This window comes from Dermochelys coriacea, chromosome 21 (genome assembly GCF_009764565.3).
Source record: "Dermochelys coriacea isolate rDerCor1 chromosome 21, rDerCor1.pri.v4, whole genome shotgun sequence".
NCBI lineage: Eukaryota > Metazoa > Chordata > Testudines > Dermochelyidae > Dermochelys > Dermochelys coriacea.
This window is the reverse complement of record NC_050088.1, coordinates 4196718-4209200: the sequence shown is the minus strand read 5'-3', so window position 1 is coordinate 4209200 and position 12483 is coordinate 4196718. Positions and strand designations below refer to the sequence as shown.

The 12483-nt window shown below is 41.7% G+C and overlaps 1 long non-coding RNA gene across 1 annotated transcript; it reads right to left on the bottom strand.

The window, feature by feature from the left end:
• Positions 1 to 2125: 2125 nt before the first annotated feature.
• Positions 2126 to 11625, bottom strand: LOC122457140. Its single transcript, XR_006276502.1, has 3 exons — positions 11551 to 11625; positions 11047 to 11305; positions 2126 to 3152 (listed from the first exon to the last, which is right to left on the bottom strand). It is a non-coding gene; the product is annotated as an uncharacterized LOC122457140 (long non-coding RNA).
• Positions 11626 to 12483: the final 858 nt, after the last annotated feature.

Here is a 12483-nt window from a genome sequence, read left to right as displayed (position 1 = left end):
ACACAACCCTGAGGAGAGAAAGGCAATGATACAATCCTGAATGGCAGAGGAAAGATCAGGGTTGGAGTATAAATGTGACAGTTTACACACTCCAAAGTGTGTTAGAAGGCCATGAGTCAGACCACACTAGGAGCAGCTGCATCCCCACTGACTCCCTCTTCCCAAGAGAATATACTGTGTCAGCTCATTTGAATAATGTTAGCAGTGGACTGGCTTAGATCATTCTGAATTTGGTCCAATTTTACAAAACTTGTCCCTCCTTCATATAAAGTAGTGTTATATAAAATAGCCCCCCAATTTGCTTTCAGATATCATCAACCCCTTTCCCTATATTAAAGGAAGACTTTTTACTTCTTTAGTTGGGAAAAATTCATTTAATTTTGCCAAACAACAGGGACTTCTGTTCATGTTTAATACCATTTTCTGTGCTTCGTTCCCTTATACCTAATACAAGTCTCAGTTAGAAGCCCACCCTATGTGATTGCCTCATACAGTACTCTGCCTTTAGAGCAGAGGACAGTTTTTTGTTAGATACGATCAAAAACTTTGTGCAAAACTGCTGCCATATCACATCACATAAATGCCAGATATCAGGTTTAATCTGTTCGATTTAATGCATACACAGCCACAGAGACATTTTCCAAGTTACTTGTAATTAATGTGCTCAATACATAATGAAGGTGTCTTAGGCCAACTCACACTCCATATTTAGCAGACCGGCTATGACAAGAGCTCTTTAGAGAGCACCCGTTAGAGGTACCTGCACTGTTGGACGGCGAGAGACCATCCCACCCAGCTGTGAGCAGGTTCCCGTTTTGTAATTAGTTCATGTTGGACAAATTAACTGACAGATTATAATCATCTGAGATGGATCTTGCGGTTTCATACAGTAGAGGACACAATAAGTAAATGCATATGATATGATTCCCCTTACAGTACAAAGGATTCGGTTTTACAGGTTGGAACTAGGGAAAAGGCTCAAGTATTCAAACCCTGAATCATCCTAGCTCCTGCAAAATTATGAATAAAACCCTACCCATACTGGGTTATCATTTGCAGTCATGGTTATTGACGTGGTTAAGAAGGCTTCATTTTATCAGTCTGTACAGATTGTGGCTTTAGTACTTTGCAAGCACAGCGTCTTTCACAGGAGATTCCTAAAGCATTTACAAATGTGAATCACCTCGTGCTTGCTTTCTCTCACATGTATTAATTATTTTTACTTTTTCCAAAACTGTTGTAGCAGCACACACACAGTCCCAAAGAGACACTTATCCTAACAGCAACATTTTAACACACAGGCACAATTTAGAAAAAGTAGAGGAAGTGAAAAGGGATTGTAAGATTTAGCTATTCCAGGAGCGTTATGTTTTTAAATACTATTTCTGTTTGGATATACTAATCGATCACGTATTTATTCTCTGTGCTGCACCCTGCCAAGCACACCATGCTTTATTTGTATTACAAAAGCATCTCTATCCCCATTGTGCAAGCCAATGTGCAAACACAGAGTGAGAGAGAGAAAGAGATTGGTGCCTGTTCCAAAGAACAGGAGGGGAAAAGAGCCGTGCTCAAGATCAAATTGGGAATACAACCCAGATCAAAGAGATGTCCAGAGAGGTAAAGTCATTTGGCCAGAGTCACAGAGCTCAAAAATGGCAGAGAGGGAAATAAGCCCCCTCCCTTCAGACGCCCATTATAAAGCCCTGTCTACTGGATCCCACTGCGTAGATCTCTGCCCTCTTCCCAGCTGAAAGACAATTTCTTACTTTTGACTGCATCACACCTCCCCCCAACCATGGAGAGAATATGATAGTCTTCAGACAGATGCTATCTTCTGCCAACTTCATTATTAAATACTAAACTTCTTTACAATATTTATTCACTGTAACAACTTAAGGCATAATTGCTATTTAATTAATTACAGAGATAGGAGTCGTGCTGATTTGATGGATCATCATCTAAACAGGCATGATGCTGGCAGATATCACAGGGTCCCTTATGCACAAGGGAGTTTGGGGCCACTGCCCGTCTCTAGAACTCCGCATTAACAGTAACAAGCATTAAAGAGAATTCCACACACACGAAAGCAAACCCTTCTGTTTGTTAGGGCTGAAGCACCCACAACAAAAACATTCCAAGCAACTACAGGATGAACGATCCACAATACAGACAAGATCAGAGAGTATATGTGATGTTCAAAAGGAGGGCATGGTAATTTCCATAACTGCCTAGAAATATGGGAGAGTTTCCTTCATTTACTGTACGTAATTGATATCAGGCCAGGAGCCTGCTGGCAAGTTAAAGTTTACAACCATGACAATCCAAGGCCTTGACTCAAAAATTACTTGTGCTTTGCTCTAATTATTCTGTTTTACTGGTTCAGAAGTCGGGATGTATGCCATTTATTTTGCAGAAAAAAGTGAATTGCCAATCCACAGCAGAAGGAAAAGCAGAAGTGAGGGGCTCAAACACTGGGGGAGCTTTCTGAACAAATAAGGAAGGTGGATAGCTGTCGAGGGGGAAAAACCAGAAAAATAAAAAAAAAAATCAAAAGGATAATAGATGATACAGTTGGAATTATACATGCTAACAGTGGTTGTCATATCATGCTTCAGAGCATATTTTTAATCAGCAAAGGGTCAGGGAGAGGAATTTGCCCCTCCCCACATGCAGCATTACAGACACTTCAAAGAAACCGGTGCTGGGCCATCACAGGAAGTCAGATATTGGACTCTTTGGATTAACAGCTATAACATCATAATGGACTATCATATTCTGAGGAAAGTCAGAAGTCTTGCTATGGACGGATCCTCGCTGTAGCCCATGCCACACTGATTGATGTTGGAATTGGGCAGGTTTTTCACTGCAAATAAATCATGTCACAAATGGAGCTATTTTTCTCCTGTTCTTCATTATACTTGAACCCATTCTGAGTTTGCACGTCGTGTTGTTGTTATTCCTCCATACTATGCATTCATCAGCTGGGGGATTTGCACATGTTAGCCTTTGGGCCAACGCTCCAGCTGGTAGAAACTGGCACGCAGCAATTGTATTCAACGATGAACATTTTTGGTGGTGCATGAGAGAGTTTGTTTTTTGGAGCACACGTGAATACAGGAGTTGTGGACAAACAGCCACTCCCAAAGCATCTGTATTAAAAAAGACCTCCTGGAATAGTGAATAAAGCCAGTCCAACTGGAGCAGCCCACTCAGATATTGAACAAACATTTGCCAGTGCTCACTGTGCACAATTAGACCATCTCTATGTGAAACACAGTTGGTTCTAGGACTGTTTCATTCAACAATGGATAAGGGATTGCCTTGAGTGTGTGTGTGTGTGTGGGGGGGGAAGAATACCGACATCTTAAAGATGTTTGAAGAAGAAACTAATGGTAGAGAAAGCAGGTTTCCTTTTTAAGCTACATTCTAATAGAACTCAGAACTCAAGAAGAATGTGATAACTGATTAAAGAGCAAGTTTCTCATCAGCAGTACACAGCAATCCCTTTAATGGAACATTAATGGTCTTCAGCAGGGGGAAGGAAGAACATTTATATGAAGGTAAGTCAATATTGTGACTCCTGTCCTTTATTAGGGCCTACAGTGAAGATATAAACCTTTCACTGAAATGCTACTTCATTGAAACACTACAGGGATTCTCAGTATAACATGGCACAACAGGGTATTTCCCCTCCTTCCTCCTCCAAACAACACTATGAATTGTAAAAAGGTCAATCGTTTTGAACTCAACTGCGAAAATGAATTTACAGTGCAAGTTGTCTTAGATGTTTTCTTATCAACTCCCTGTGGCCTCTGCCTATAGAGTGTAGCACATGCCTCTTCCATAATATGCCCTGAAATCTCATCTAGGTAGAATCTGTTATCAGGAATCTGGTGTTCGTCAGTTGGCTGTCAGGGCACGTTATAAATTCCTAACTTAGGTATAGATGTGTAATTGCCTATTAATATGATTTTAACTATGCTCAACACTAGGAGAACACTTTACCTGTCTCAGAGACCTTTTGAGTGAGGCGCTCAAATAAGTGATGAAATATTAATGAAGCCCAAATTTGGGACTAAATTGTGACTTAGGTCCTTATTTAATACCATTTCACCGGATGGTTAAACTGAGGCAAAGAGGACTAAATTCTGGTCTCATTTACCCTCTCAGAAGTCCAGAAGTGTGATTCCAGTGCAGTCACTGGGGTTACTCTGTGTTTACATCCAGTATAATTTGATGATGGAATTTGACATCATTAGTATTACTCCAGATTTATGTAACACAGCAAATGTATCTTAGCAAATGAGTAGAGATAAGAGCAAAGTAATGGGTCTAAGTAGCTAGGAATGGACAGTCTGGAAACCTGCCTGGAGTTCCAGCGCTGCCACTGACCTGCTGTGTAACCCTGAGCACCCTGCCTCCATTTGTGTCCGTCTTTTCTATAGGGAAGGGATAGTTTCTGATTACATGTTTGCACATACCTAGGAAATGGATCCCTGATCTCAGATTGGGATTCTAAGAATGATTATAATACAAACTATAAAACAGAGTGATAGCTACATGGATGTCTAACATAATAATGAAAGAAAATATAGTATACTCCTGAAAACATTAAGATATTAATAGTAAACATGAGCCTTTAATTCACTTGATGTCTGGAGGTCCAAAAAATAGAAAACTGTTTCAACCTGACAGGTGTACATTAAATAAGGCATTATAATGCAGAGATGTCGCTAACTATTGTGGATACTTCAATAAGTGCTGATATATATCAATCACAGCATTCCATACACTCACTCTCAATCGCCTGTCCATCTATCCCTTTGTTTTTTCTATAGTGTCCATAGCCCTCCTATCTAAGTACTGATCCCTAGAAGAGTAATATAAATGCCTGCAAGGATAGATAAACCCTAGAGTGTCTCTTTCCTCTTTTTAGTAATGTCTGATAATCTTTAGTGGGGTAATTTCTCTAACAATCTGATTTTTCCCTTCCATAGCCATCATACCTTCCCCCAACCATATGTTATTAGATGACCTAACATTCACTTTGGAAAAAATCTATTATTCAAACTGAGTGGCTTAAAATTGAATTGCTTACATGGTAATGAACCTTGGCTTCTGTTAAAAATAAATCCCTTTATCTGTGCTGCATTCTCAGGTCTGCATTTTCCACAAAAAGTCCTTTAAAATACTCTGGACTCTGGGCCTGAACAAGATTGAATGTGACTTTTTAAAAATAGAATGCCTGGTCCTCTCTGCTTTCCTCTTTGGGCCGACAATGGGAGATAAATTCGCTCCACAGGAATCTTTGTGGGCCATGCTGGCTGAGATAATTTGCAGTTTGCAGTGGAAAAGGCATCTTACGCTACATTTATCACCCCCCTGGCCGCTGGCTACAATTCAACCCACTTTGAGCCACTGAGCAGAGGTACCGAGTGGCGCTCCTGCAATTATTATTCCACATAATAATGGGTGTGCAGAGAAGCAAGAGACAAATATACAGTACATTCCAGAAAGGCTCAGCCTGGGGGAGGGGAGATAGAAGAGTTAGGGGGTAGGTGGTAGAAGAGAAAGGAAGATCATTGCAAAAAAACCCAGAGTCAGACATGTTCTCATTGTTTAAAAAAAAAAATAAAAATCACATTCTTACTCACCTAGCAAACAGTTGATATCATTGCCTGTCTCTTATAGCAGATTTCAAGGCTGGGCTGATTGGAAAAAGCTCATTTCAATCACCTAGATCAGGAGCTACTGGCAAGAGTGAACCCCCTCCCCCCCATATCTGCTACCTGCCTGTAAATAGTCAGTTACTTCGAGGCCTGCGGCCCCCTTTACTCTCCAGGGTCCCGATCCCAACATTGACTTAGCATCCCAACACCCTCAACTTCCATTTATTTTAGTGGGTGTTGGGGATGCTCAGCACCTCTCAAGCAGCATCCGGGTCTGTGCAGGATTCGGACCCTACATTTTAAACTTTAAACACATGCTTAAGTGCTTTGAAGCTTGATAAGAATGAATTTAAGCATATGCTGAGTCAGGGCTTCCTGGTTTACATTAGCATATGTCAGCTACATTAAGGCAGCTCCCCGGCAGGTGTTGCTTGGCAGTCAATGGAGCTATACCAGTTTACGCATTTTGAGGGAGCGTACAGCACAGAGATCTTTGTGCAGCTCCCTTCCTTCCTAGGAACTGCACCTCTCCATGTACAGGGACATGAGAAATGTATGAAATCAATCTAACTGAAGAAATTATTCAGAAATTAACATTCAGCAATGGCTCAGGGTCTATTGTGTGACAATTTGAAGCTATGGGCAGATCCTGTTTCAGCTCTTCTGTCTTTAGGGTTATACTAAAGGGATAGTAATTAAATGCAAGATGGAGGCCCCCCCTCATGAAATAGCTGGGAAACAATATTTTTGTTTTGCCAACTGTAATAATACAGATAGAAAAGGAAAAGGAGTAATGTTCTATAATTCTAGGTCATGTTTTTAATAGCATTGTTTCAAGGTTGTGTTCTTTTAGTAAAAGATATAGATTATTTCCAGTTACCTATGGTGTGGGCCATATTTAATTTACAGTAATTTACTCATGAACCCTATTCAATATTCCTATTACAGTAGTGCTTAAGGCACTCCAGTCAGAATCAGGGCCCCACTGTAATTAGGGGCTGCATAACACAAAGGTAGAACCTTTCCCGAGATCTCACAATCTAGACAAGTGAACTGTTATGGCTCGGTGAGTCAAAGCTTGCCAGGCGCAAGGGCATCTCAGGCCATGAGCTCCTTGCTTATCCAGTAACAGTTAATGGAAATTCAACTCAAAAATAGCTGCCTGGCTTTTAAATGCCTAAACAAACATTTGTTGCACGTTTCACAGAAGGTATTTTAGGCCCTGACCCAGGCCTGGGTGTTTAGGGTTAAAACCGGGAAACAACTCTCCTGCCTGATCTTCACCCAGCACTCCACCATAGATGCAACAGACAAGCCTCATCTGGTGGATTCTGATTGGCTACTGCATCTTGTGGCCCTTCTTGCTGCTGGAGGACCAAGTCATGTTGGTTCCACTAGTACCAGGAATAAGTGGATTGTCTAGGTTGTGCTAAACTCAGTGCCCCTCTTTCCCACCTGACACTGCTTTTGGCAGACATGTCAGGGCAGCAATGCCTCCAGCAGGAAGCAAAGAAGGTCTGGTGCAACCATCACACAGTTAGGCAGCTCTTGATAGCATCCAGTAGAGGGTCAGTGGTGCTCTTCTGGAACACAGCTGGATACCATGGTGATGGGGCATGGATGTAGGGGCTTAGATAGAAGATGTACTAGCCACCTCATTACAATGTTATCTCAGTTTTACATAGGGGGAAGTTGAGATAGAGAGGGTAGTAAGTAGTCCAAGGTCACACAAGTCAGCAGCACAGCTGGGAATAGAACCTAAGAGTTCTGTTCTTTTGCCCTTAAAAGCTAACCTTCTTCTTTCCATGTGCAGACACTCAAAACTCAATCTTGATTTCAGTGGAAAAAACACACTACTGTATTCTACAGTGATAAAACAAAATACAGTAATAAAACCTTTTCAAACTGTAGTAGATTACTATACAATAGTTATCTATATAGGAACAATAGTTTAAAAATAAAGTACAAATCCGTTTCAATGCCTAAGTGCTTCCTTCCAGTCTCAAAACCAAAAAGGGGAAAAAGGGTTTTCATTAAATGCAGCTTGCAGACAAACACAGTTTCATACTTAAGTCCTATATGCTCTCAACCCTGTGTTTTGTTGGCAATCTTTGGTGAGTGTTTCAGGTTGCAAGCAACCTCCTGAGCATGTTAATTGTATGAATGCTTCAGACATGCACAAAAAAATTACGTTCTTCTCATGTTTCAGTATTTTACATCTATGAGGATTTAAAAAAAATCAAGAAAGGAAAAAAAATAGCATCCACTCGGAAGATGTTCAGTTTGATCATTGGCTTACTGGTCTTTGGGTCCTTTACAATTATTGTCATGTCCCTGTTTGACATCTGTCATCATAATTCCATCATACAATCACTCCCCGTTCCCCATGCAGTTAGCTACTAATAGTTATCCAATATTATTTACTTTTCCAGAGGAAGACAGTCCACATACATATTAATTATAGATTGAATCATTTAACTTTAGCTGAGATGAATTTTGCTCATGCTTAGCAGATCCGCAGCATGTCCGAGGGTTCAGTCCTGACTGCTTGCAGGCCCACCACAGAATACTCAGTTTGCATGTGAGGGTGAGTAAGCTCTCCTGCACAGTTTAGCTTGCCACAGCAGACATACCACAAGACCTCGTAGTAATGGAGAATTTTAACTACCCAGACTCTGTTGGATAAGTATATTGCCAAACAGTTTCTAATAAGTTCTTGAAATGTACTGGGGAAAATTTTTGTTTCCGAAAGTGGAAGTAGTAATGAGGGTGAGAGCCATTTTAGACTTGATTCTGTGCAACAGTGAGGAGATGACAGCAAATGGAAAGGTGGAAGGCCATTTGGTGAAAGTAACCCGAAATGACAGATATCATGAATCTAAGAAAAGGACTGTGAATAATAAATAATAATAAGAAAAAGCAGACTTTAATAGACTCAGCACTAGAGTGACCAGATAGTAAGTGTGAAAGAATTGGGATGGGGGAGGGGTAATAGACACCTATATAAAACAAAGCACCAAATACCAGGGCTGTCCCTTTAAAATCGGGGCATCTAGTCTCCCTACTCGAACTGATGATAAGGTCCCATGCAAAGACAATCTAAGGCAAAAAGGAGGTCCGAGAGCTGGCAGTTTTTTCCAAGGAGACAATATCAAAGGCACAACAGCAAACTAGACCCATGCAAGGAAAGATAGGAAGAGTATTAAGAGCCAATATGGCTCCAGCAGGAGCCTTTGATGACCTGAAAATCAAAAAGGAATCCTACAAAAACAGCAGAAACACGGACAAATTGCTAAAGAGTTCAGAAGAATAGCACAAATATGTAGGGACAAAAATCAGAAAGGCTAAACTACAAATGAGTGACACCTAGCAAGGAACATCAAAGGCAATAAGAGGAGGTTCTTTAAATATACTAGGAACAACAGAAAGATGAAGAAAAGTGTAGGTCCTCTACACAGTGGGGAAGGAAGCTTAGAACTGATAACAAGAGGGCAGAGGTGTTTAATGCCTAGTTTGCTTCAGTCTTCTCTAAGAAGGTTAATGGTGGCCAAATACGCAACTCAGTTAATATTAACAAGGGCAAAGGAAAGCAAATCAAGATAATGAAAGATCTGGTTAAAAGACTATTTAAGGTAAGTTACAAGAATTCAAGTTGACAGGACTTGACGAAATTCATCCTAGGGTACATATGGAAATCTCTGAAGCAATTGTGTTTGAGAATCATGGAGAACCGATGAGGTCTCAAAGGACAGGAGAAGGGCAAACGTTGGAACCTATCTTTAAAAAGGGAGAACAAAGAGGACTCAGGAATTATTGATCAATCAGCTGAACATCCATATCTGGAAAGATACTGTAACAAGTTATTAAACAATCAATTTGTAAGCACCTAGAGACAATAGGGGTCTAAGAAATAGCCAACATGGATTTGCCAAGAATATCATGCCAACCCAAACCCATTTCCTTTTTTTTTTTGACAGGGTTACTAGACTACTGGATAGCAGGGAAGCCGTAGATGCGATTCATCTTGATTTTAAGGAGTACTTATGGCACCTTAGAGGCTAACAAATTTATTAGAGCATAAGCTTTCGTGAGCTACAGCTCATTCATCGGATGTATTTGGTGGAAAAAACAGAGGACTTTTGTAGTCTCTAAGGTGCCACAAGTACTCCTTTTCTTTTTGCGAATACAGACTAACACGGCTGCTACTCTGAATCTTGATTTTAGTAAGGCTTTTGATACAGTCCCACAAGGCATTTTTAAACAAACTAAAGAAGCATGATCTAGATGAAATTACCGTAAGGTGGGTGCACAGCTCATACAAAGACCATACTCAAAGGAGTGGTTGCTGTCAAACTGGGAGGGGCATATCTAGTGGGGTTCTACAGGGGTCTGTCCTGGTTCCAGTACTCTTAAATATTTCATTAAATGACTTGGATAATGGAGTGGAGAGCGTGCTTATAAAATTTGCAGAGTATCTCAAGATGGTGGAGGTTGGCGGACAGGATTTAGTAGTCAGAATGACCTGGACAAATTGGTCTGAAATAACAAAATGAAATTCAATGACAAGTGCAAAGTACTACATTTAAAGAAAAAAGTCAAACATATACTTCAAAGTGAGGAATAACTAGCCATGTGGTAGTGCTGCTGAAAGGATCTGGGGGTTAGAGTGGATCACATATGAATGAGTCAAATGCGATGCAGTGGGCAAAAAAAAAAATAAAGGATAACATTCTGGGTGTACCAACAGGAGTGTCATATGTAAGACACTGGGAGTACTGTTCTGCTCTACTCAGCACTGGTGAGTTCTCAGCTGGAATACTGTTCCAGTTCTGGAGTGGCCACACTTTAGGAAAGATGTGGACAAATTGAGAGTCCAGAGGAGAACAAAAACGGTTTAGAAAGCCTGACTAAATGAGGAAAGGTTAAAAAAACTGGGCAGACTTCAGAAAAAAGACTGAGGGGGGATTTGGTTAGTCTTCAAATATGTTAAGGGCGGTTATAAAAAAGATGGAGATCAACAGTACTCCATGTCCACTGAAGACAGGACAAAGGTAATGGGCTTAATCTGCAAAGGGGAATTTAGGTTAGATATTAGGAAAGATTTCTGAACTATAAGGGCAGAATAGGCCTTCCAAGAGAGGTTGTGTAATCCCCACCATTGGAGGATTTTAAGAAGGAGGTTGGACAAACGCCTGTCAGGGATGGTCTAGGTTTACTTGGTCCTGCCTCAGTGCAGGGGTCTGGACTTGATTTCCTCTCAAGCGCCCTTCCAATCCTATATTTCTGTGTCTCATCTCAAGGATGTCCTGTCCACACACAAAGGAAAGGCTAGTGTGCGTCCTTGAAAAAGGGGTACCATGCACCATTAGCATACCTCTTTGCATCCATGTCAGGCAGCATAGCTCTTCCTGCATCAGGTAGCCCATTGCTGCTTGCTGTGCAACACCCCCTCTTCTGGCAACTTGACTCTCCAGGCTGGTCCACTCCTTCCAAGGTTATGAAGTCCAACAGGACAACTGTCCAAATGCTGTTGCCAGACTGGTTCAGCCCTTCCTCAGGCTCTATTCCACTCTACCAGAGACTAGCAATGGAATCTGGACCCTTCTGCTATTCCAGCTTCCAATCCAGGCACCCTACAACCAACAATACAGGTCTAATCAGTCCCAGTTGATGTTTCCTCGGCTCTTTCATATCCAGCTTCCCTATCTTTTCCATCCTCATGTAACAGGGTGCATTCCACCCCTGCCCCTTCACACCACAGAAACTGGTTCAGACTCTACTGGTAGCACGTCTGCCATGCTAAAGCCATGCTATTGCTTTGAGTTCTCTCCATGAACACCCTTATCGCCCCATAGAAGAATACTGTTTACAGTATCACCTGTGCTGTAGGTCTGCTCCTCAGGAGCAGAGGTTTCTCTCCTGAGGCTTCTGGTTACAGCTAACCCTGTTCCTCCCTGCCTGGCATTTACTTCCTGTGCCTCTTTTATCTGTAGTTGAGCTCATTGGCTAATTGGCTCACCAAGCCCACCCAATCAGCGAACTGACTTTAGTTACCTAATCAGCTTCTAAGGGATGGTGCAGGCGAGGGGTAATATTGGTGTCAAAGTTATCCAAGTGTAGGCTCACTTATTAATTCCCTGCACTCTAGCACACCTGGTTCCAGGGTTACCACTGGAAGTTACTCTACTTTCTGTGACTGCAGGACAGGCTCAGAGGGCTTACTCTTCTCCTATATGTCCTCCTTGTCCCTGAGGACCTGCCTCCCAAATTTCTTCCCCCTGCAGACCCTGTCTGTTCTCAGCTTCTTGACTTTATACTGCTTCCCCAGCTGGCTTCACACTCCATAACCCTGGCCCTCCTTCTCACAGTTGATGACAGGTCATCTAACAGGGTTAATAGGGCCTGAACAACCCCATCAGGGCTGGGTGTGGAGCTCATACCCCATCACAGTCCGAATCTGGCTGGATATTGCATCTAAAATGGGCATGTGAGCTAAAATGCTCCACTCTATTCTGGTCTCTGGGAAAGCTCAAACACCATTGCAAATAGTAAAGTTCACTTCAAACATCTTTCAAGTCCAGGGCCATGCACTGAGCAAAGAGCAAGATGGATGGAGAAGGCAGCCTTAAGGGTGATGCCTCACCTCATTCACGGCAGGCCACTGCTAGATTAAAGGATATATACAAAGCTGACACCCTCAAATCTCATGGTCCCCCACTGGCTTTGCTGCTGGCATAGTTTGGACCATACATGGCCCTATACTCCATTCCATGCTAACTTAGAATTGGTTTACAGCAATGCTTGAGCATCT